We start from the raw sequence: 22,402 nt of genomic DNA, 5'->3' as shown, positions 1-22,402 counted from the left end.
TTCCTCTGCGGGCTCTACCAATCCTGGTACTAGAGGCAGCAATGGTCGAGACAGGTGCTTTTTATGGAGAGTCTCGAAGATCACAGACGTTTTGGGCGTAGGCACCGTCACCGTGATAACCAACTTCGCTGCCCCCCTCAGCAGAACATCTTGGAACGTGACAATGTCGTCTACGGGCGACACCCTCATCCCAGGGGATTCCGACAGAGTCGGTGAGTAGTCCCTGGTCCCAGAAGAATCCGTGCGGGACCGTGACCTGCGCCTCCTGTGGCGTCGTCTTGATCTCGTCGAAGACCTGTGACGACTCTGCGATCTACCCCTCCGACCGGAGCGAGAGCGTGATTTCCTCAGCTTCGAACGCTCCACAGGCCTCACAGGCATAGGCGACTTCGGCCTGACTGGGGGCCTCGGCCGAGGGGTCCCCTTAGGAGGCGTCGGATGTCGTGGCAGTGAAGCTGTCCTCGGAGGAACCAGAGGCGGTCCGCCAGCTGGGAGCCGAGGAGGAGGATGAGGTTGATACTGAGGCAAAGGCTGAGGTTGAGGATGAGGTGGGAGCGGCGGCAGGGGGAGTCCGCTGCGGAGGCTCCTTGGGCAAGGGAGGTGGAGGTGGAGTGGACCTCGGCTTAGGGGGTGTATACACCTCAGAGTACACCGAGCCCGGTGACTGTCCCTCCTTCCTAGGCTGAGGCGATGGAGAATCCCCTTTCGGCATATGCCGCCGACTAGAATGACTCCTGGCGCCAGAACTCCTTCTGCGCCTCTTCGGCGTCGAAGAACGTCGACCCGACGGTGACCGTCGGCCCCTCGACAGCGAGCGCCTCCTCCTCGACGGCGAACGGCTCCTCTTCGACCGCGAGCGCCTTCGCCTCGACGGCAAGCACCTTCTCCTCGACGGCGAGCTCCTTCGCCTCGACGGCGACCATCGCCTCGACGGCGACCTTTGCCTCGACGGCGACCTTCGCCTCGACGCCGAGCGTCTCCTTGACGACGAACGCCTGCGAGACTTCGACGTCATCCTCGACGGCGAGCGCCGACGCCGGACCACCTCTCTACGTCGATAACTCGACGACGATGTCGACGACAGCGACGATGAAATCGTTACCGGTGATCTCGACGGCGGTCTATTCAGTTCCCTCGACGCCGAGCGTCGATGCCGCTTCGACCCAGAGCCCTGGGGAGACGGGGAACAGATTGCAGTCATCCCTCTCGACGCCGTCGTCGGTGCAATCGACGCCGACGGAGAAAGTGGACGTTTGCTGGTCTTCCTGGCCCTGGGGAGCCCCCCAGAGGCCTCAGCATGGGCAGAGGAAGTCTGCCCAGACCCACCTTGTGCCTTCAGTCTTCTGTCTTCCAGGCCTTGGAGCCTGATCTTCATCCTATCTCTCAGGGTCCTGCTGGAGAAGCCCTGGCAAATGTCACACTCCTCTGGGACATGAGATGAGGGAAGGCAGATGATGCACACCTCGTGTGGGTCAGACCTGGCCTTCTTCCTCGAACACTCTGGGCATTTGTCAAATAAAGCAGGCATTTTGACAATAAAAGGCTGCCCAGAAACACACACAAGGAAGAAAGCAACACATGCTTCAAATGAAATACACTCAAACACTTGAAAAAATGAAAAATCACTAAATAAACCCTTAGAAAGAGAGAGCTCAATGCTCCAGGGTCTTGCTAGCAGGAGCCGGAAAAAAGAACTGAAAGTAAAAGGGACCTGTAGTGCATTCTGGGATACTGTGAGGCTTCTGGAAAGTTCTCTTAAAGGCACAGTATCCTGTTCTGAGCCACATAATGGCAGCCTATGGGGCTTGTCTGTCCATTTCTTCCTCTGTATCATTCCAGAGGGTTTTGCTGTTAAAGGCAAGGTTTTTCTCTGTGGAGAAACCTGGATAGGCTGTGCTGTTTGTGGATTTGGGTGGAATTTCTAGTTGAAGTACTGGACAGTGGAGCCTGTGGATATAGGCTGCATTATCTGTCTTTAAATTCTCTCTTAAGTGTCTGTGCAGTTCTGCATGTTTTGATAACTTAAGAGATTATTTTTGATTGCTCCGGGGTCCACACACATGGGCGGGACTATTCACTAGATTATGACTATAACAGAGATCCCCTACTACAGAAGAGGACGGTGTGAAACCCATGAATGTTTCGAGGGTGTTGATCAATGCTTGCTGTTCCTGATCAACTGTACCAAGGTCAGCTAAGAGGTCAAGCAGGACCATAAGACAGAAGTTTTCATTGACTACTTGGGTAGAGAGTTATCTAGTGCTCTGTGGTGTCTCAAGCTATAGGATGTTGTTCTTGATGATCTGATCCTGTGGATGGGTGCTGCTTTCTCAATTTTTCAGATGAACTCAACTTGAGTGTTGGGTTGATGGTTGATACTTGTCTGGGTCGCCTGGTTCTTGTGTAGGTGTTTTCCAGCAGTGGAATCATCTGTTCTATTTTGAGCTTCTTCAGGAAAGTTCCTTGGCTGATGAAAGGTTATAGGATGGAGGGGTGTACGGGCACCTCAATGAAGATAGGGTTTATGGGTACCTCTTTGAAGATATTACATGTACAGAGATGGCACAATGGTGTCTTGGGAGGGGCTGACTTTGAGTGTGTTGAAGAAGCATGTGAGAGGAGGCACAAAGTTGTCCACTGTTGGACAGAGTGAAGTCTCAAACTTTACGTTCCATGGCCTAAATGCTTTGGGTGGTTCATTCTGCCTCCATGATGATACAAAATGCCTTTGTGGTTTTGAGTTTTGTGGTTACATTCCTACAGTGAGATACGTCTACTTCCCGCCAAGCCAGAAAGCCTGCCCAGATTACGTGGAGCTCTGCATCCTGTCTGAGAACTGCTCAACTCCTGCTGGTGGAAACGGCTGCTCCGCCGCCAAGCAGCAGGCCAACAAGAGCTTCACCTCTGCATCCAGTGAGTAACTGAGCTGAGGCAGGGTGACCCATGTCTACGGTGGGGGGCGGGGTTGTCCTTCTCAAACCTGGCAGGTTCCATGACAGACTGTGCTTCAGAAAGTACAGGAGGAGGTGAGGTACTTATGCCTTTGGACATCCAAAAGGCAATTCCAGTTGGGCAGAGCCAGCTAGGGTGCAAGGATTCTCAGAGACCAAGGCTAAATTATCTTTTGTCCTTTGTCCCCTAGTTACAAGGCCTTTTTTAAGGCTTTGTGGTGTAATTTAGTGCCCTCTTGTGGCCATTTGCCGGGGCAACATAAGGCCTTAAAGTAGCATAGGCCCCAGGGAGAGTCAATTGCATGTCAGGCTCACAAAGGTCAGTACATTGTTGACAGAGTAAGTCACCATGTAATAAGTGTTGGGGATGAGCTAGAATCTGTCCTATGACAAAAGCCATTTTCACTGACTCTAACAATGGGGTGCTCACCACATTCCGTTCTAAGTGACAACACTAAAGTGCCAACATTTCAAGGGGAGGGCAATGGCTGAGGATGACTTGTGAGTGGGGGCAGGTGTTTACTGTGTCAAAAATGCTGCTTTGGAAATTTCTGGATTTTGGCCCAGTTTTGAAGCTGTGTCACTAATATTTCACAAAACACACCTTCCAGGATAGCTGCCAAGGTTTCAGATTGCTTAGTGTGACATTTTCATAATTTCAGTGTAATTATGAGTGACATTCAACGACTATGAGTGACACTTTCTTGCAAACAGTATCATGTCACCCACACTTAGTAGTAGCAAGTCAAAGCCTACAGCATGGGCTGTACACCTGTTGCCAGGCGGGGTGGCAGGGAAGCAATACATTAATCAGAGATTCCCTGCCCTAGCCAACCTGACCTCCCTGGCTGGCAATAAATCAAATTATTGGCATGATCAGATAATGATCAATTGACAGAGTCTGTCCAGGCTCTCTGCCATGTGGGATACCTACAGAGGGAGTCCCTTCCTCTGACAGATGCTTGGTATGGATGCCTACAGAGAGAGGCCCTGTCTTCAACAGGTATTGGAATGGATGCCGACAGAGGGAGGCCAGTCTCTGACAGATGCCTGGTATGGATACCGACAGAGGGAGGCCCTGTCTCTAACAGATGCTTGGTATGGATACCGACAGAGGGAGGCCCTGTCTCCGACAGATAGAGACCCTGTCTCTGACAGATGCTTGGTATGGATACCGACAGAGGGAGGCCCTGTCTCCGACAGATGCTTGGTATGGATACCGACAGAGGGAGGCCCTGTCTCCGACAGATGCTTGGTATGGATACAGACAGAGGGAGGCCCAGTCTCCGACAGATGCTTGGTATGGATACCGACAGAGGGAGGCCCTGTCTCCGACAGATGCTTGGTATGGATACAGACAGAGGGAGGCTCAGTCTCTGACAGATGCTTGGTATGGATACCGACAGAGGGAGGCCCTGTCTCCGACAGATGCTTGGTATGGATACAGACAGAGGGAGGCCCAGTCTCCAACAGATGCTGGTATGGATACCGACAAGATTGAGGCCCTGTCTTCAACAGATTCTCGGTGTAGATACCGACAGTTTGAGGCCCTGTCTCCGACAGATGCTGGTATGGATACTGACAGATGGTGGCCCAGTCTCTGACAGATGCTTGGTATGGATACCGACAGAGGGTGGCCCAGTCTCTGACAGATGCTGGTATGGATACCGGCAGAGGGAGTCCCTGTCTCTGACAGATGCTGGTATGGATACCGACAGATGGTGGCCCAGTCTCTGACAGATGCTTGGTATGGATACCGACAGATGGTGGCCCAGTCTCTGACAGATGCTGGTATGGATACCGGCAGAGGGAGTCCCGGTCTCCTACAGATGCTGGTATGGATACCGACAGATGGTGGCCCAGTCTCTGACAGATGCTGGTATGGATACCAGCAGATGGAGTCCCTGTCTCTGACAGATGCTTGGTATGGATACCGACAGATGGTGGCCCAGTCTCTGACAGATGCTGGTATGGATATCGGCAGAGGGAGTCCCTGTCTCCTACAGATGCTGGTATGGATACCGACAGATGGTGGCCCAGTCTCTGACAGATGCTGGTATGGATACCGACAGATGGTGGCCCAGTCTCTGACAGATGCTGGTATAGATACCGACAGATGGTGGCCCAGTCTCTGACAGATGCTGGTATGGATACCGGTAGAGGGAGTCCCTGTCTCCTACAGATGCTGGTATGGATACCGACAGATGGTGGCCCAGTCTCTGACAGATGCTGGTATGCATACCGACAGATGGTGGCTGTAGGAAGGTAGATCCCTGACTATGGTTGCCCCCAACTTTTTGCCTGGTGTTTTGCTGGTTTTCTGACTTAGTTGACCTGGGGCCCTGCTATTCAGGACCCCAGGCCTACTGCTCTCTCTGTAAAATGGATTCCATGTACCCTAGGTACATATCCAATTGGATACTGAGTCACCTTATCAGTCCCTGTACAGTGTACCTTAGGTACCCAGGGCATAGGTGTACCCAGGGCCTACCAGGGGCTGCAGCATGTATTATGCCACCCCTGGCTGGCCATCCAAATCTGACACAACTGGCTGCTTGACAGCTGGGGCAAGGTGGTGTAATCACCCTTTGCTTTAGATATAGTATACCTATATCTAACCCTAAAATGGACACACAGATCTCCTATCAGTCACTCCTATGGCAGGCCTTAACAATCCTGAAGGCAGAGTGCTTGGAATCGTGTGAGATGGTGCTCTGGCATGAGCTGAGCCTGTCTGCGGCTTTCGGGATCTATCACTTAGCCTTTTCCATGATATCGCATACCATATACTCTTAAGTGCATTATAATCCTCGCGGTTATATGCCAACTCTGGTATCGCTTTATCAAAACATGTCGAGTAAGGTGTCATACGAATTGGAATACTAACCCCTCGCCAATTCTGGCGACGGGGTTAGCATTCCACCCTTCTAGAGGGACACGACATGTATGTAACCCCTAACCCCGGTTAAAGTCAAACAGAGCCTCAGCTCCACAAAATGGATGCTGCCACCGAGACACAAGTCTGCCCTCCTGCTGCTGGGAGTCCTCCCAGAGCAGGAGATAAGGACAAAGGGTTTCCTGCCAGGGGCGGTGCCAGCACCGTCCCAGACAGGATTTTGTGTATCCTAGGTAGGCAGGGCTTCAGAGGAAGGTGACTGCAAGTGGCACCCCGGTGCTCACTGTGCATAGGCCGGCTTGAACCAGTTCCAGGGACACTCCAGACCCTGAGCTGGGGAAAAGCCCGCCAAGGAAGGGGGTGTAACCACCCCCCTCCTGGTCCCACCCATAGGGCAGGACCTAGTCGCGTGCCAGCCCCCTTTTCCCAGATAAAGGTAGGAGCAGGCCCCCTTCCAAATCAGATCATCTTTGAATCCTGAAACTACTTTCTACGAAAGGAAATCAAGACTTCTTCCTAAGATTTCTCCCTTGTGACTAAGGAGTAGTCACCCTGCATCCGCAGGCACCATCTTAAGAACACTGCGGTCTGCTGCAAGTCCTTCCTCCGGAATCCGACTGCCCAGCTCGACGAGAACCGGCTTCCCTGGCACCTCTGACCTCTACCCACCTCTACAGCCCAGCTGAGAACCGTGGGTGCGACGAGACCTCGAGGGACCGGCCATCTGCAAGACTGCACGACTTCTGCACAGCAAGCCCGCCGAGTAAATTCCTGGTGAGTGCTTTGGGGTCCGAGAAGCCCCGACCCTGAGCAGCTCCAGCACCGAAGTGCAGCCTCCCAGCATCTCCACGATCTGCGTGGGGCCCTTCTGCTTTTTGCTGCTCACCGCGTTGTTTGGCTACTAGCCCGCTGGCTTGTGGCCTTCTGAACGACGCCCGACGACATCACTGCTGCTGGTCTGGTTGCTCCAGACAGGCCCTTGCTCCCTTCCAGAAGAGGAGCACCCCGGACCCTCCTGGTCCACTCAAGACGCCATTTTGAGTCCACTGCGTGGGCTTGAATTAGCCAAGGCTTGTTGCCCAATCCTGGGTAACTTCGACGCCGACAGCTTCATCCATCGTGGGACAGCTCGCCTCTCCATCCTGGTCGCCGACAACGCCTCCTGGTCCGTGAGATCTGCAGAGCCAGCGTCGCCCACTCACCTAGTCGAGGTGACTGCCATCCGGTGCCCTCCTGGTGCCCACTGACTACTGGCTAGTAGTCACGAACTTGGTCCCCTCTGCTTTCAGGTGTCATCCTTCTTCGATCCAGGCTTGGATCACTCGAACAATCTTCACTGGTCGCCTGCCAGCAACTCCTTTCTTCCAGGCTCCTGGTCCGGCAACGAGGATTCCCGACGACTTTTGAGACCTATGCAGCTGCAGCCCCTGGGCTAGGTAACTTCGGCACTTCGGTGTCCCAGCATAGCCTCACTATCCAAGGGTCAGGATCCACTGTCGTTTTCTCCCTACCAGGTCGGGTTCGCCCGTGAACACTAACTTTAACTGTGCTAGCTTCCATAGACTTTGTCCCGCATCCCGCGTGAGAGTGCACACTCTGCACCCGAGTCCCCTGGGCCTCCTAGAAGTAATCTAACGATTCCCTAGTCAAGTCCTAGCGATTCCAAAGCCTATTAGTACTGTACTTACCTGCTAGTAATTTCGCATTCCACTTTTAGAGTATATGGTTTTTCGTGCCCCTCGGGCATTTGTATATACTGTGCTAACTTAAGTATTTTCGTAAGAGTTTTGTTGTGTGCCTAGCACCCTGTCCTCATAAAGAGTACAGGGTTGTTGTGATTCTAATAAATACACTGTTTATTTTCATAACACTTGTGTGGTGTCCTTTCACTGGGTGTTCAAGGGGTAATGTGATGGTAAAACAGCTGGCTTAACACGCCCTCTAGAGTCTTAGCCTTAGACTGCTCGTATCCATGCTACTAGGATAGCTGGTCTATAAGGTTGACTTACAACCAATCATCAGTAAGGGTTGTTTGGACTGATACATAGTGATCACTAGAATAGTGAGCACTGCATATCAGGCCAACTTCTCACAGTGGCCCAGTCTCTGACAGAAGCTTGGTATGGATACCGACAGATGGTGGCCCAGTCTCTGACAGATGCTGGTATGGATACCGGCAGAGGGAGTCCCGGTCTCCTACAGATGCTCGGCGCTGACCCAGGTTGATGAGGACTCTCGTGCAGGGTAGATTGTGATAGATGACGTCTAGGTGTTATTTGGTGCCTGGTTCTGTTCTTGAGGTCCGTTACCCTGCATCTTTGAATACCAGGTACCTCGCTTGGTAGACAGACTATAAGGGATTGAGGCAATAAAGGATCACATTTACCCTAGTAGTAGGGACAATGAGATGCTTACTATGGTGCAGAGAACCAGATGTTCAACCCCCCTCAACTTCCAAAGGGAAAATCTCCCAACTTTAAATCAATCTACAGTGGTTCAGCACCCTAACATATGTGAATCATATCACTTATATTAAATAGGTTCACAAAACTTCTTCAAATAGTTAGCACACACAATACATGTTTTCTACAGTACATAATATCCATTAGACATGTTAGATTAAGAATTGTTTATTCATTTCATTCTTTTGAGAATCCATTCAAACCCGTACCATTCAAGGGTGGCGTAAATATAGGGCAACGCCAAAATAAACACCAAAAATAAATCTGGTCTGAACATGGTGACTCAAGGAGAAATGCTTTATTTCTACTTGCTTTCCTGTTTCCATGTGTGCTGCATTGTGCAGCACAAATGGAAACAGCAAACTGCCATGTATGATTGTTTATGTGCAGGAAGGTGTGTCTTCACATAAACAATAGTTTTAAGAATGACGAATTGCAACTTCTATGTGTGCTGCACAAAACAGACCACATAAAATTTACACATCACCATTTAAGATTGTTTATGTCCAAGAAAAGACACCTTCCTGCACATAAACAATCATTCCCATAACATAACTTACCTGCTTTGGCACTAGGCAGCTGTAATTCGCACCAGTGTGGGGAAATGCAGATCTGCACCGTATTGTTGTAAATATGGTGCAGCCTTGCGTTTCCAAAGTGGCAGAGCGCAGCCTTAACCGCTTCGCCGCGGCTGACATTCCGGCACGGTGCGGCCGTATCTGACGTGTGCGCAGAACGAACGGCAGCCGGCCGTCCTCTGCACAAGATACAATAAATGAAAGAGGGAGAGAGACAAAACAAACAGTCAGAGAGAAAAAGAGGCTTGTGAGAGAGAGACAAATGAAAGAGTGCGCGAGACAAAGACAGGCAGAGTGAGAAAGACTTATGAGATAAAGAATATATGAGGGTGAGAGAGAAAAAGACATAGGGCCCGATTCACAAAACTAACTTAAGACAAAATCCTAAACTTACTACTTTTGGTATTCACGGAAGTTAGGATTTTGTCTTAAGTTTGTCTTAAGAGAGACTTAAGACAGACTTAAGACGAAATCCTAACTTAAGTCTGTCTTAAATCTGTCTTAAGTCTGTCTTAAGACAAACTTAAGACAAAATCCTAACTTCTGTGAATACCAAAAGTAGTAAGTTTAGGATTTTGTCTTAAGTTAGTTCTGTGAATCAGGCACATTGGGCCCAATTCACAGAACTAACTTAAGACAAAATTCTAAACTTACTACTTTTGATATTCACGGAAGTTAGGATTTTGTCTTAAGTTAGTTCTGTGAATCGGGCCCAGAGTGAGAAAGAGAGGCTTATGTGATCGAGAGAGACAAAGACGGTGAGAAAGAGACTTGTGAGGGGGAAACAGACAATAAATGAAAGAACGAGAGAGACACAGGCAGAAAGTGATACTCATTCGAGAGAGACAATAAACGAAGGAGCGCGAGAGACAGACAGAGTGAGAAAGAGACATCTGAAGAGAGGTCATAGACTGAAACGGTCTTCAGATAGAAGTTACCTGAGATGGGACCCCCACCCTCCTTCCAGAGAGACCGGGTGGCCCTGGCACCGAGCTCCCCTCCCTCTCAGAGGTGTCACTTCCATGGGAGAGGGACAGGACAGGACAGGACTGGACATTCAGCTCCCCTCCTGGAGCCTCTCGTGCTGCACGCACGCACGCACGTGCAGGCACGCGCCTACCACCCTTCCTCCCTCCGGCTAACACGCTGCTCCTCCCGCAGGTTACAGGAACCCGGTGCTGCTGCTGGGGGGCAGCTCCCTCCTCCAGGTCTACAACGGGTCCGAGGGCCGCTACTACACCGTGTGCCACGAGGGCTGGGACCCGGCGCACGGCTGGATCACCTGCAGGGAGCTGGGCTTCAACAGGTGAGTGAGGGCGGAGGGGTGAGGGGAGGGAGTGAGAGTGGGGCAATGGCGACCGGGCTACGGGCGCCTCTGGAGGGGCTTCAAGGTGAGTGAGGTGGGGAGGTGTGAGGGGAGAGTGAGACAAGACAATGGTGCCGGCCTGGGGGTGCCTCTGTAGAGACTGCCCTTCAAGGTGAGGGAGGAGGAGGTGAGAGGGGAGACAGTGAGACAAGGACGCCCGGTCCATGGATGCTGTGTAGAGACCTGTCCTCCAAGGTGAGATAGAGAGGAGGTGTGAGGGGAGGGAGTGAGAGCGGGACAATGGCGCCCGGTCTACGGGCGCCTCTGGAGGGGCTTCAAGGTGAGTGAGGTGGGGAGGTGTGAGGGGAGAGTGAGACATGACAATGGTGCCGGCCTGTGGATGTACAGCCCTGTCCTTCAAGGGGAGTGAGGTGTGAAGGGAGAGAGTGAGACAAGTGTGCTGGTCTGTGGATGCTTCTGTAGAGACCTGTCCTTCAAGGGGAGGGAGAGAGGAGGTGTGAGGGGAAACAGAGAGACCATGGATGTCCAGCCTATAAATGCTTCTGTCCATCAAGGTGAGTGAGGCGAGAAGATGTGAGAGAGAGAGAAAGAAGGCACCGGCAAGGAAGGGTGAGACATGCACAGAGATGCATAACCTTGGAGCTTGGTGGGGCTTCAGTCACTGCTCGAGGGGTTCTGTCAGGAGGTGGAACAGAAACCTTCTCACGCTCTGGTCACATTGCACAGGTGTCCCATCCACCATTAACTCTAAACCAGTAAATGGGGGTTTCCGTGTGCCTTTTTCAAATAAGGGCATGTGTACTAGTTAATGCCAGAATTTCTAAGGATTGTGCATGGCTGAAGGCCGGCCTAAGGTAAGTCCGTCTGCGCCCGTCAGCGTCCTTGAAGCGGCCGGCGCCAGCCACTATGTTCCCTGCTAAGAAACTCTAGGGTAAGATTGACATATTCCAAGGAGGAGCTGCTCACCCCTAACATCCAAACTACCCCTTCTAACACACTTCTCCCTCACAAGACAGATCCTGCCCCCCCCCTGCACCCTATGCAGCCTGAAGCTCCAGGTACACCCTTCTAGAGAGGCTTGTGCCGACAAACAAAGCCTTGACCCGATTAAAGCTTTGCTTGGGAACGCGCGGTCCCTGCATAAACATGCAGTATGCGTACATGATATTCTTTGCAATGAGAGAACCAATGTCCTTTCCATTACTGAAACTTGGCTGTCTGCCTCCTCCAAATCTGTCTTGCAATCTGCCCAGGGTTGACTGGCCTAGCAGGCACTCTGCGTTTTCCAGTGTGCCGGAAGGGTGGGGGCTGGTTTTGAAACACTGGGGGTGCTTTCAGGACCGGACTGGGACATGGCCCTGGCACCCTGCTCGACCGGCCCCCCAGGGGTGAGGGGTGGTGCAGCCGAGCAGGTTGCGAGTTGATATTGCCGACTCCCAGGGGCCCAAAACCGTCCCCCAACCTAACGGCCACCGGGGAAACGCCCGGTGCCCACTACGGCCAGTCCGGTCCTGGGTGCTCTTGTTACTAGGGGCCAGATTTTCAGCCATACTGCAATATCGCCCCCTGTAACAAAAGCAGCAGTAGTGTTTCCCACCAGCAACCCCCTCCAGGGCCGGTCCGACTTAACTGCTAGGGCTAGTTTGTGTTCTCAGTTCAGCCGTAAATTCCCTCAATGAAGCGGTGGTACAGGTCTTTCCACGCTTCTCATACTGTCTAATATTAGGTGACTTTAATATTCATTGGGACTCTCCAACTGATAAAGACATACTGGGGGTAATTTACTAACATTTTGTGCCGTGTTTGTGTCACAAAAGTGACACAAATCACCTCAAAATCTTTTTTTCTCTATTTACTTTCCAGTGCTTAACTTGTTTAGCGCTGAAATAACGGAAAAGTAATGCAAAGAACCGCCTAGCGCTGCTTCGCATTACATTGCGCCATTGGGGCAAGGGTGATGCATGGGCATTCCCTTGCAACTTCCTGGCTCGAAACCCAATTTACTAAACAAAGTAAACAGGGTTTTGCTTGAAAAACTGCGTCCTTTCAAAGTAGGCCCAAGGAAGGAGAAATGCTTTCAATTCTACTTCTGTTTCCAACGTTCCATGTGTGCTGCACTGTATAGCACACACGCACATTTGGAAACGGCTTCAAGTTAGTCTAAACATACTATTTTCTTCCAGTACAAAACCTATGCTAGACTCATATGGAGACTCCCTTGCGCCCTGGCGCAAAGGTGTCTCCGTGGCGCGCGGCAGATGATTTTAGTGCCTGTGCAAGGCAGAGGGGAGGAGAGTGCCTTATTTTAGTAAATTGGGCACTCTCCTTCTCTCTCCTTTTCACCCAGTGTGGTGTAGCATTTGCGGCTGCTGCAGTGCGCTACGTGAAAACATAGTACATCTCCCCCACTGAGTCTCTAAGATATTATGGCCCCTCTTGGCCTCTCGAAAATGGTCACCAACCCTACACACTCTTCTCTAATACCATTGTCTGATTCATATTGGATTGCAGATGGCCTTTCATGGAGGTTGTGGAACTTCCTCCACACCTAACAACACTCACCTTTTTCCCACGATCCCTCAGGATAGGCTGCCTAGCACCCTCGAAAGTACTGCGCCAAACTTTCCTGGTCGTCTTCATCTAGACACACATGTATTTGATAATTTAATCTGTTCCTCACTGTAACAGCTAGGCCCCCTCCCCAGAACTCTGACAAGATGAACCAAGCGATCCTAATTTAACGAAACTCTGAGGCAAGAGAAAAAATAATTAAAAATGCCAAAAGTGCTTGGCGCCAAAATTATAGCTTGGTAGGCAAAGCTAAATACAGGTTGCCACTAAAAACCTATACCAATCAAAATAATTACACTAGAAGGATATTGCTTGAGGGAAGGATTGATAGGTTAGAAAACAAGCCCGAAGAGATCTTTAAAATAGTCAAAAAATTCTTAGACCCGGTGGCTTGCCGCCACAGTAAAGCTTCTTCGGCCAAGGGGGGCGAACAAATGGCATTTAAAAAAAAATAACATTTTAGAAATTCAAAAAGGTTTAACCATAATAGGACACCTAGTCATTGATCGACCACCCCAAGGCAATGTTGCCTGCGTACTTTCCTCTTTTGACCCTATCTCAATGATGACTCAAGAGCTGCCATTTTAATCCTTAAATCTGGTTCCCCCTCAGACCCTTGCCCTCCTTTTGTACTTGCTCAGGGAGTAGACATCATCAATCCGGTCCTGAACTCCCTACGAAACAAGTCTCAGTCATCCGGCATTGTCCCTTCTAACTAGAAACAGGCCAAAATTCAGCCTATTTTGAAAAAAACCCAATGCAGACCCAAACATTCCAAGTAACTATAGGCTTATTTCCTTACTGCCTGTCTCATTAAAACATGTGGAGAGGTTTCTAAACTGGCAGATTTGAGACTATATTGAATCCAACTCTTTCCTCCATCTCAGCCAGTCAGGGTTTAGGCCTATATATAGAACAAAGACAGAACTTCTGGGGGTGTCCGAAGTGATAAAATGTATGCTAGATGCAGCAGCAAAGGCAGTCCTGGTACTGCTTGACCACTCTGCCGCATCGGATACAGTTCCGTACTCTAGGCTACTAGCTTGTCTATTTGATACAGGCATCAGAGGCCCAGCACTGAAGTGGTTGAAAACTCCTTCCTCGAAGACAGATACCAAGAGGTTTGGATGCCACCTTACTCGTCCTGCAACAGCAGTGTCTTGGTTGGAGTGCCCCAGGGCTTGGCCCATGGCCCAACCCTGTTTAACATTTATTTGGGGCTAAAATAATCTCATATGCCAATGGCACTCAGCTGCTGCTCTCTTTCAAGAAGGGTGAGCCTATTTCCAATGATGCCATTAAAGCCCTGCCTATCAGCAGTTGTCCACTGGATGAGCATTAACCAGCTTAAATGCAACACCGACAAGACAGAGGTTCTTAGTTATGGCTTACATTTTTCCCTCAACCACCTGCATACCCATTGACCAGATGGAGCTCACCTACCAAACTTGCAAGCTGATGTAGTAAAAAAAAACTTGGGAGTCAAGTTTGACAAATAGCTGACACTACATAAACAAGTTAAAACAGAAGTCGGCACAAGCTTTGGCCTAATGGGAACTGCCGAAACATTTCTACAGATCCTCTCCTTGCCGGTGAGAAAAACTGTGATCCTGGCCTTGATTGTATCCAGGCTGGTTTATGCCAATGCCGTGTATAAATGTGTTCCACAACACCTGTTTAGGAAACTGCAAACGGTCCAGAATGCAGTGGTCCTTCTGGTTCTCAACCTACCTAGGCAAACTTTGGTCTTGTTACACCTGTCAGAACCTGCGCTGGTTCCCTGTTGATAAAAGGATCCTGTTGTCCTTATGCACAGAGCCTTGAGCCACTCTGGCCCAGAATACCTGTCTTCTAGGGTCCATTACTGCACTCCCTTTAGAACTCTTTGTTCTTCCCATGGCCATTTGGCCAAAGTTCCTAGAGTTAGGCTGACAAAAAAGGAGGTTGATCCTCTCTTTGGGGCCCTCAAGCATGGAATAAACTTACCATTGAACTTCGTCAAATTGCAAGCGAGAGGCCTTTCAGAAAACAACTCATCAAGACATGGCTTTTCACCTTCTAACTCTTCAGCCTCTGCTTCTGATTTTCTGTCTTAGTGCCGGGACACTCCTCGGAGTAGCTGTGCGCTCTAGAAATCCTGATATTCATTCATTTATTCATGGCTAGTTGGTGGTCCTAGCAAAACAAGTGATCTGGTTAATTGTTTCTTTTTGCGTCTTGGCTCACAGCTTAATAGCCTTGATTTATTGGCAACCTGTTCTTTTGGTAGTATTCCTCATGCTGATAGTGAAAAACTCACAAAGCTATACACTCTTATGTACTGAGAATTCAATTTACCACTCAAGAACTAAAAAAAACCACTTGACTGAATATCATCAGAACCATATTCCTCTCACAGTCTAGCTTCCTGTTGAAGGCCACCTCATGTAATGCCTTCAAAAACACTGTAAACAAGAGCCCTTCTACAGGGGCTGCCTACTGGTGGGGATGCATGACAGGTAGGGTCTGCATGCACCAGGATCTTGAGCCTTGCGGCGCGTTCGCCTCACTCTACAGGCACTGCTTTTTAGAGCCCCCTCCCTCCCTGATCAAACCTCTCTGAATGGGATGTGTGATATCACCGTTGCCCTTTAAGAACCTCTCCCTGAGGTACAGTCGCGCCAGTTAACGTACATACATGAGAGTGAAATCCTCATGCCACCCTTGCAGAAGTTCTGGGGTGGAAGAGGAACAGACCAGTACTGATGGGGTAAGGAGGCATTTAAGGAAGATCAACGGGGGTCCTTACGTCAAGACGAACGCAAAGTGAGACCCTATGAAAGGACCATCCTTCTCATTGCAACAGTGGGGAATTACATCTGCCCTTGTAGAACCCCAGAGTAAATGGCATTTTGCAGCCTCCCCCCCCTGGCAATGGGGAAAATGTGATACTTCAAGGGGCAATCTGATGAACTTTGCTGGTTGCACCTTAGGCTGCTTTCAAATGCCACCTCAATGGAACACTTCTCAGAGGTGGGCGAGTTGTGTTCTGTGAAAGAAGCCAAACTAGTAAGAGCAGGAGAAAGGGGGAGAGCAAATTAGGCCTAGGATGAGGACCAACTATCCTGGTGTCTCCCCTGTCCCACAATTCTGTCCATTACATACAGTCTCTCATGGTTCCTCCTCTGCCCCACAAATCCCTCTCCTTTCATACTCTATCCTGGTGCCCCTTCTGTCCCACAAATCCCTCCCCTTACATACAATCTATCCTGGTGCCTTTTCTGTACCACAAATCCCTCTCCATCCACATCTGTCCTGGTGCCTCCTCTGCCCCACAAATCCCTCTCCTTCCACGCAGTCTCTCCTGGTGCCCCCTTTGTCCCCCATATCCTTTCCGTCCATGATCTCTATCCTGGTGCCTACTCTCTCCCCTAACTCGAGTATGTCACATGGCCTGTTATGCCAGGGCCAGATCCCATCATGAGTCCCCTTTACTTCATTACACTACCACGGTATCCTATAGGTTCCTTATCGTTAGTTTATTGCATGTCCCTGCGGCTACGCCTTGGGACAGCCTCATAGTAAGATCACAGTCTCGGAGGGCAGTGGGTGTTCCTTTTCTTCTATTGTTTCCAATCCTACAGCCAGACTTCATGCGTCCTTGTGTGTGCATAATGCCGCTTGTCTACGCAGTGGTCACCACAGACCTTCTGTGTATCCACTGCCTCTGGCCGAGACCAAGGGACATAGACTCCTGCTGTGCGCAGTCTGTCCTTGTCTAGATGATGACCACTTAAACTGCTTGAGAGCCGAAACATCATAGACACATGCAGCTACAAAGACGTTTCTGCAAATCAGTTCAACGTAGAGAATAATGGGTGGAATATTATGAACTTCATAGGGGTAGTGCCCTCTGCAATTCTCTTGTTCATAATCTGATGCTGTTCTTCCATAACTCCTTTCTTTGGGCTGTTATCTCTTATCACTAGTACTGTGAATTTACTTTTCACACTGAACACATATAGGTGCGGTGTTTATTATTTAACACCTGTCTATGTCATACAATACAATATATACATTTCATTCACTGCTTATTGTTATCTATCTATCTATTGTTATCTATTGAATATCAATATCTATTGAATACCTCACCATAATTGCTCTTGAATTTCTTTCAATGACAGCTGGTTGGACACTGTTTGTTATATCCTAAGGTTTACATTTATATGTAAATCAGCCTAGGGCCTCCTAACTTCTCAGCCAGAGTGAGAGATGGTGACGAAATGTTGGTGTGACTGTGATGAATGGAATGCCTGGGTACCTGTGTGGATGAGTGGTGACCGTTGGAGAAGGGCTGAGCAGCTAGGAAGGCTGCTCCTGGTGGGGCTGGCATAGGAGATATGGGAGCTGGTGAAAGAGCTGTTACATGGCTGATCCTTGATTGATACCACTTGTCTTGGATTTCATAAAGAAGACTTAGAAACTTACAACATGGCTACAAGTGTCTTCATGTACAGAGTACAACACTGTTGTATATATTATTAAACATGTCCAACTATGGTCTGTGGTTTATAATGTTCTGTACTTCCCTTTCTGCCAGTTATCCACCTCCCGGTGGTGCTCTCACCCTCCTCTCTTCAGCTGATCCTGGAGGTTTCAATGATTGGCTGCAGCAGGAGCCTCTGTGGCACCTCTGCCTGGCCTTCCACAGTGATCCCTGTCCTGGCACCCATCTTCTCTGTTCAGAAAATGGATATTTAGGCTGAAGACAGATCTCTCTCTGGTCAGCAACAATTCATTGCTGTCTCCTTGCTTCTTTTAGTCCATTTCATACCCCAAAATCTGACATTAGAGATCAATGGATTAAAAATCTCGAGGCCTTCCACCACATATCCCAGAAGTTGAAAACCACGCTGTCTTACCTTCCTAGGGCAACTTCTCTTTAGGGTTCTTCATATTTGTGATTTGACCTTTTCATTCTCCCTCATTTTCTCTTTTATTCTTTCCCGTTTTGTGTTTTTTTTTCACCCCCTTGTTTCTGTGTTCTTTTTTTCACTCTTCTTCCGAATGTGGTTTATTTTTTCAGTGTTACCCCCACTTTTGTGGTTTGCTTTTTCAATCTGACAATTTTTGTTATAGACTTTTTGTTACTTTCCCTTTTTAGGTCGAGCATTCAAGACCTTTTGTATATACTTTAGTAAATACTTATATGTGTATGTAGTTTGTGGGCTCTGGAGATCAGCCCTAGGAGTTGTCTGCTCCTGCTTAGCGACTTGGTTTTCTGTTCAACTGCCTCCATTTAACTGTCTTGATAGAAAATGATCAGTAAAGGTCAGTAAAATACCAGAACTGGTTTATACTGAGGGATTTTGTTTTTTATTATTTTTCTGGCAACTCCCTCTATTTAACTTTCTTTATAGAAAACGACCAGCAGAGTTCAGTAAAATACCAGAATCACTTTAGCATTCTCTAGATTCCTATCCATAGAAATCGTCTTCCACAAGCACCCGTAGGCAATAATAATTTTTTCAAATCTTGTATTTTCAGTAATATGACCACCGAAGGCCCCGATTTTATATTAAAAACAGATTTGGATCATACCATTTCCTGCTGAAAGGCAATATTTCTCTCCATGTGTTGCCATACCTGGGGTATCACGCAGTTTGGTGCCTCCATGTTAAAGAACAGTAGATGTTTCAGCACCCAGGCTAATGTGCTGCATGACTAAATACATATAAGGTCTAAAAGGCGAGACCGATTGCATTGCAAATGCTTGTTTGTACTGTTTCTACTCCCTCATTTGTGTCTTTTTCACGCGCACCCTTCCTTCGCTTTGCTATTTTTTACACTTCGCTTTCTTGTATGCTTTATTTACTATTGCCTTCTGTGTTTTGTTTTTTGCACTCTCGTTTGTGTTTTATTGCTTTCATTCTCTCCCTTCTGTGTGCTTTGTATTATCACTCCTAGTCATTGTGTACTGTATTTTTTACCTTTTCCTTCACCTTCTACAGCCACATAGACTCAGAAGCGGTAGATCTGCCTTCTCCGGGGCCTTGGTGCTTGGATGGTTTTGCTTTGGTGAACAGAGGTGGAGACCTGCCCAAAACCATTGACAGCTTCCTGCTTCCAGTGTAAGTTCTGGTCATGTTCAGGGTAAATTCATTCTGGGTCCATTGTGAGAAATACTGTGGCAGAGGTAGGGCTCTGAAACTTTATATATGTAGGATATGTAATATATTTAACAAACATTTATACGGTAAGAATGTACCACAAAAATACAGTTTTTGAGTTTTCCTGCCACCATCTTTGGGGGGTCACTGCACCTTTAGCTCATATATTAGTAGACTGTGTCCATGGAAGCCTTTTCCATTAATAACCTAGTAGTACTAATCCGATCTCTGTCCTCGCTGTCCACTCCCAGGCCCTTCTGCAAAGGCTATTTCTCTAACAAATGCCAGATTCAGCGGTTTAGAAGCAGCCTCCCTAGTTGGCATGGAGCCGGTCATACACAAAGTGTTACATACATACGTACATGTGATTCAAAGATGGGCCCCTATGATTTCCATCTTTTAAACAAATCTTTCTGATACTGCTGTTGACCTCTGTCACCTCTTCTACATATGATCTTATTCTGCTTGGCGGAGGCCATATTGTGCAGCTGGGGGTCGCCATTTTGTTTTCATCTTGCCTCCTGTGAACCAGGATGTGATGCACCTAAGAAGATCAGAGTGCTTCCAGTTCAGGTCACCGCTACTAATGCTCCAGCATTCCTTTGTGAGAAAAAAAGTAATAGAACCACCAGTATTAAGCCTCCTTTTTATGTTTGAAGTTCTGGACAAATGAAGTTCTCTTCCTCCTTCCGACAAACTGCGCGGACTCGCTATTAGGCAGTTGAGCCTCACTTGTTGAAACAATTCTCCCCGAATCTTTACAAGCTTCACAGAGCCTGGGCCTCTAAACCTAGGTTGTGTTTTGGTGAATGCGGCCTTTGCTATGATGGGCATTTTAAGAAAAGCTAATCCGTAGTGTGCCATGTCATGCTTGGTTTGGAGGTGTACAGTTTAGCACCTGCCCATTAAGGCACAGTACAGACGCCCTATAAGCATGCAGAAATCCCAAAGCAGAGGAGGCCATGGTCAAATGAGTGAGCATGGTATCTCAGGGTGTAAGCAAAGGGAGCAGCTCCTCTCTTCCTCTTGGCCTCCAACACCACTTGTGATGACATCTCAACCCTCAACGCATTCTATAGATTGTTTAACTGCATGTGCATATGGACAGATGACGCTAAGCTTTAGTCTCTGACTCCTTGCAGTGCAAACACCCCATCATGTTGTAGTGGCACACCAGCTCTGCACCCGGCTTTGAGAGGGGACTCTGGCCTAAGCTACCACTTGGTCCATCCTACACTGCAGAGGGCTCCATTGAAGCTGTTGGCATAAACCAGCAATTGTTACTGATTCAGCTAAGCAGTGGAATCAGAGTGACCCTTGGGGTGCACAGGCAAGCAGACATTGAAGTCAAGGAGAGTCCTACTATTCATGATTGCAAATGTTGTCTCAATATCCTGTTGCTATGTTGCGAAAAGGTGTATCAGAACTGATAGATGTGTAAGAGGCAGGGGAAACCCAATCAACCCTTGTAGGCTTGGGCACTGAATATTTAAAGTCACAGTGTGCTAAAAGGGACTTATTCAGGAACAGAGAGTCTTAGTTATGAGTCGTACATGCGTAACAAACTCAGGTGTATCTGCAGAGTATCACACTATGTTTTTAACTAGAATCAATCACAGGAAGGATAATAAAAGAGAACACACGGAGAGAATTTATATTTCTGAAAAAATTATTATTCTGTATTCAGTGATGAAACAATGTATTTACATCTTGGGAGACGGGTACATAGAAATAAATCAAAGCAAAAAACTGAGAACAGAGGTATAGTTAATCACACTCCTTCAGTTCACAGCTAAAACATCAACTCCCGGTCAATGTAACATACAACCAAAAATAATTAATAAACAGTGGTCGAATGTTGGTGACAACGCAACACTTTAGGAGATGATGGAGGTGTCAAAACTGATAGATGGCACTGAACCTCCTATAAATGCCACAGCACTGTTTACAATACATGCCTCACCCAAAAGCAGTTACATTTTATAGCAGCAGTTTGACTCCAAGTCTTCCAAGATGAATTGAAGCCATAAGATAGAAGGCTGGGCAAAGTTTTCATCGCAGCCGCACCTCGTCGCAGGTACTTACCCTCCAGAAAGGTGGAAGGCAACACCTGAAAACAAGATCTACTAACTAAAGAAAACTTTCGACCCAGGACTTCCTACTGAAATCTTGCTTCTGAAAGAATGCTTTTTTTCCTGGTGAAAGCTTAGCTTTTTTAACCATGAATTTGAACCCAATATAACTTTTATAAGTTTTTTTGTTTTAACGAGTCAATCTTTTTTTCAACTTTCATAAAATGTTACTGTGTTATTAAAACAGCGCTAACCGTTTAAAGAACTTCTAAGAATGAACAATTGTAGCTATTTTAAAACCAACAAATGTCTATCAATAACGTTTAGAGCTTAAAACAGTGTTTCTAATGTTTGCAGAAAAGGTATATCTTATGGAAGTGTTTTAAAAGGTTATATACGTTATGCTAGTGATTTATATATTTTAAAATAAATATTCTTTTGTTTTAGATAATAAACATTATGTAGGCATTTTTAAAAAGCAATGGCAACTTTTTAATATATTATTAAAAATACAATATGTAAACACAAAACATATTTTACAATTAACTTACAAGCCCTACGAGCTATGATAAATACCCAGATGATTCTGGAATTGAAGTCTCTGCTGCTTTCCAAGTCGAGCTGCTCCTCTCCAGATTGCCTGCTGGCCTTGGAAAATATGGAAACGTCATCATCATCATTATTATCAGTCTCTATTTCGGTAAAAATATCATAAAAGACACAGGGAATCGAGGGACAAATTTTGCACATATTATTATAAATTGGACAATGCTCTTCATTGATAAAAGCAATACAATTAAAAAATATCATTGGATATAAAAATTAAACTAACAGACGTTAAAAGAACAGACATTAGGACCTACCCGGTACTATGTAGCTCTCAGTAATCTTCTTGAGTTTATACCAGCTGGGAAGATAGATATGCAGCCTGAGCAAAGTCCCATTCCAGAAGTAAAGATATGTTTGATTACATTAATTATGTTCGCCAGTGCAACGGGGTGTAGTGTTCATCGCAAATATCATTCCGCAAGAAGGGTTGAAGTGCTAATTTAGCAACGTCCCGCTGCTAAGATGCAGACAAACTATACAAATTTGGCATGAACCAGATTCTAATGCAGATGCCTTGGCTGCTGTTAGTTACATTCTTCAATTAGGCAAATCATTTTTTTTGTTGTTTCAAAAATAAAGTTTATTTAGACCATTTGATCTATAAACCACAGCTCATACATTATCATTTAAAAATCTACACCACAATCATTGTTTCCATCACAGGTTCATGTCCACGTGGAACGTGAATGTGCAAAATCTGGCAAATAACTGTTATTAAAAAAGCAAATGCTAAAGAAATCAGTCACATACGTAATAGAAGCATTAAAACATTTCATACTAACATATA

At 47.5% G+C, this 22,402-nt stretch overlaps 1 pseudogene across 1 annotated transcript in view; it reads left to right on the top strand.

Moving 5' to 3' along the window:
- The window catches only part of LOC144769727 (uncharacterized), a 198,219-nt pseudogene that overhangs the window by 87,581 nt on the left and 88,236 nt on the right, over positions 1 to 22,402 (top strand). Inside the window, exons 8-10 of the transcript XR_013598746.1 lie at positions 2,764 to 2,913; positions 10,049 to 10,193; positions 18,776 to 18,895. The product of XR_013598746.1 is annotated as an uncharacterized LOC144769727 (transcript). The remainder of the gene's footprint in view (positions 1 to 2,763; positions 2,914 to 10,048; positions 10,194 to 18,775; positions 18,896 to 22,402) is intronic.

Source organism: Lissotriton helveticus, chromosome 7 (genome assembly GCF_964261635.1).
Source record: "Lissotriton helveticus chromosome 7, aLisHel1.1, whole genome shotgun sequence".
NCBI lineage: Eukaryota > Metazoa > Chordata > Amphibia > Caudata > Salamandridae > Lissotriton > Lissotriton helveticus.
This window is presented reverse-complemented; position numbering and strand designations above follow the sequence as displayed.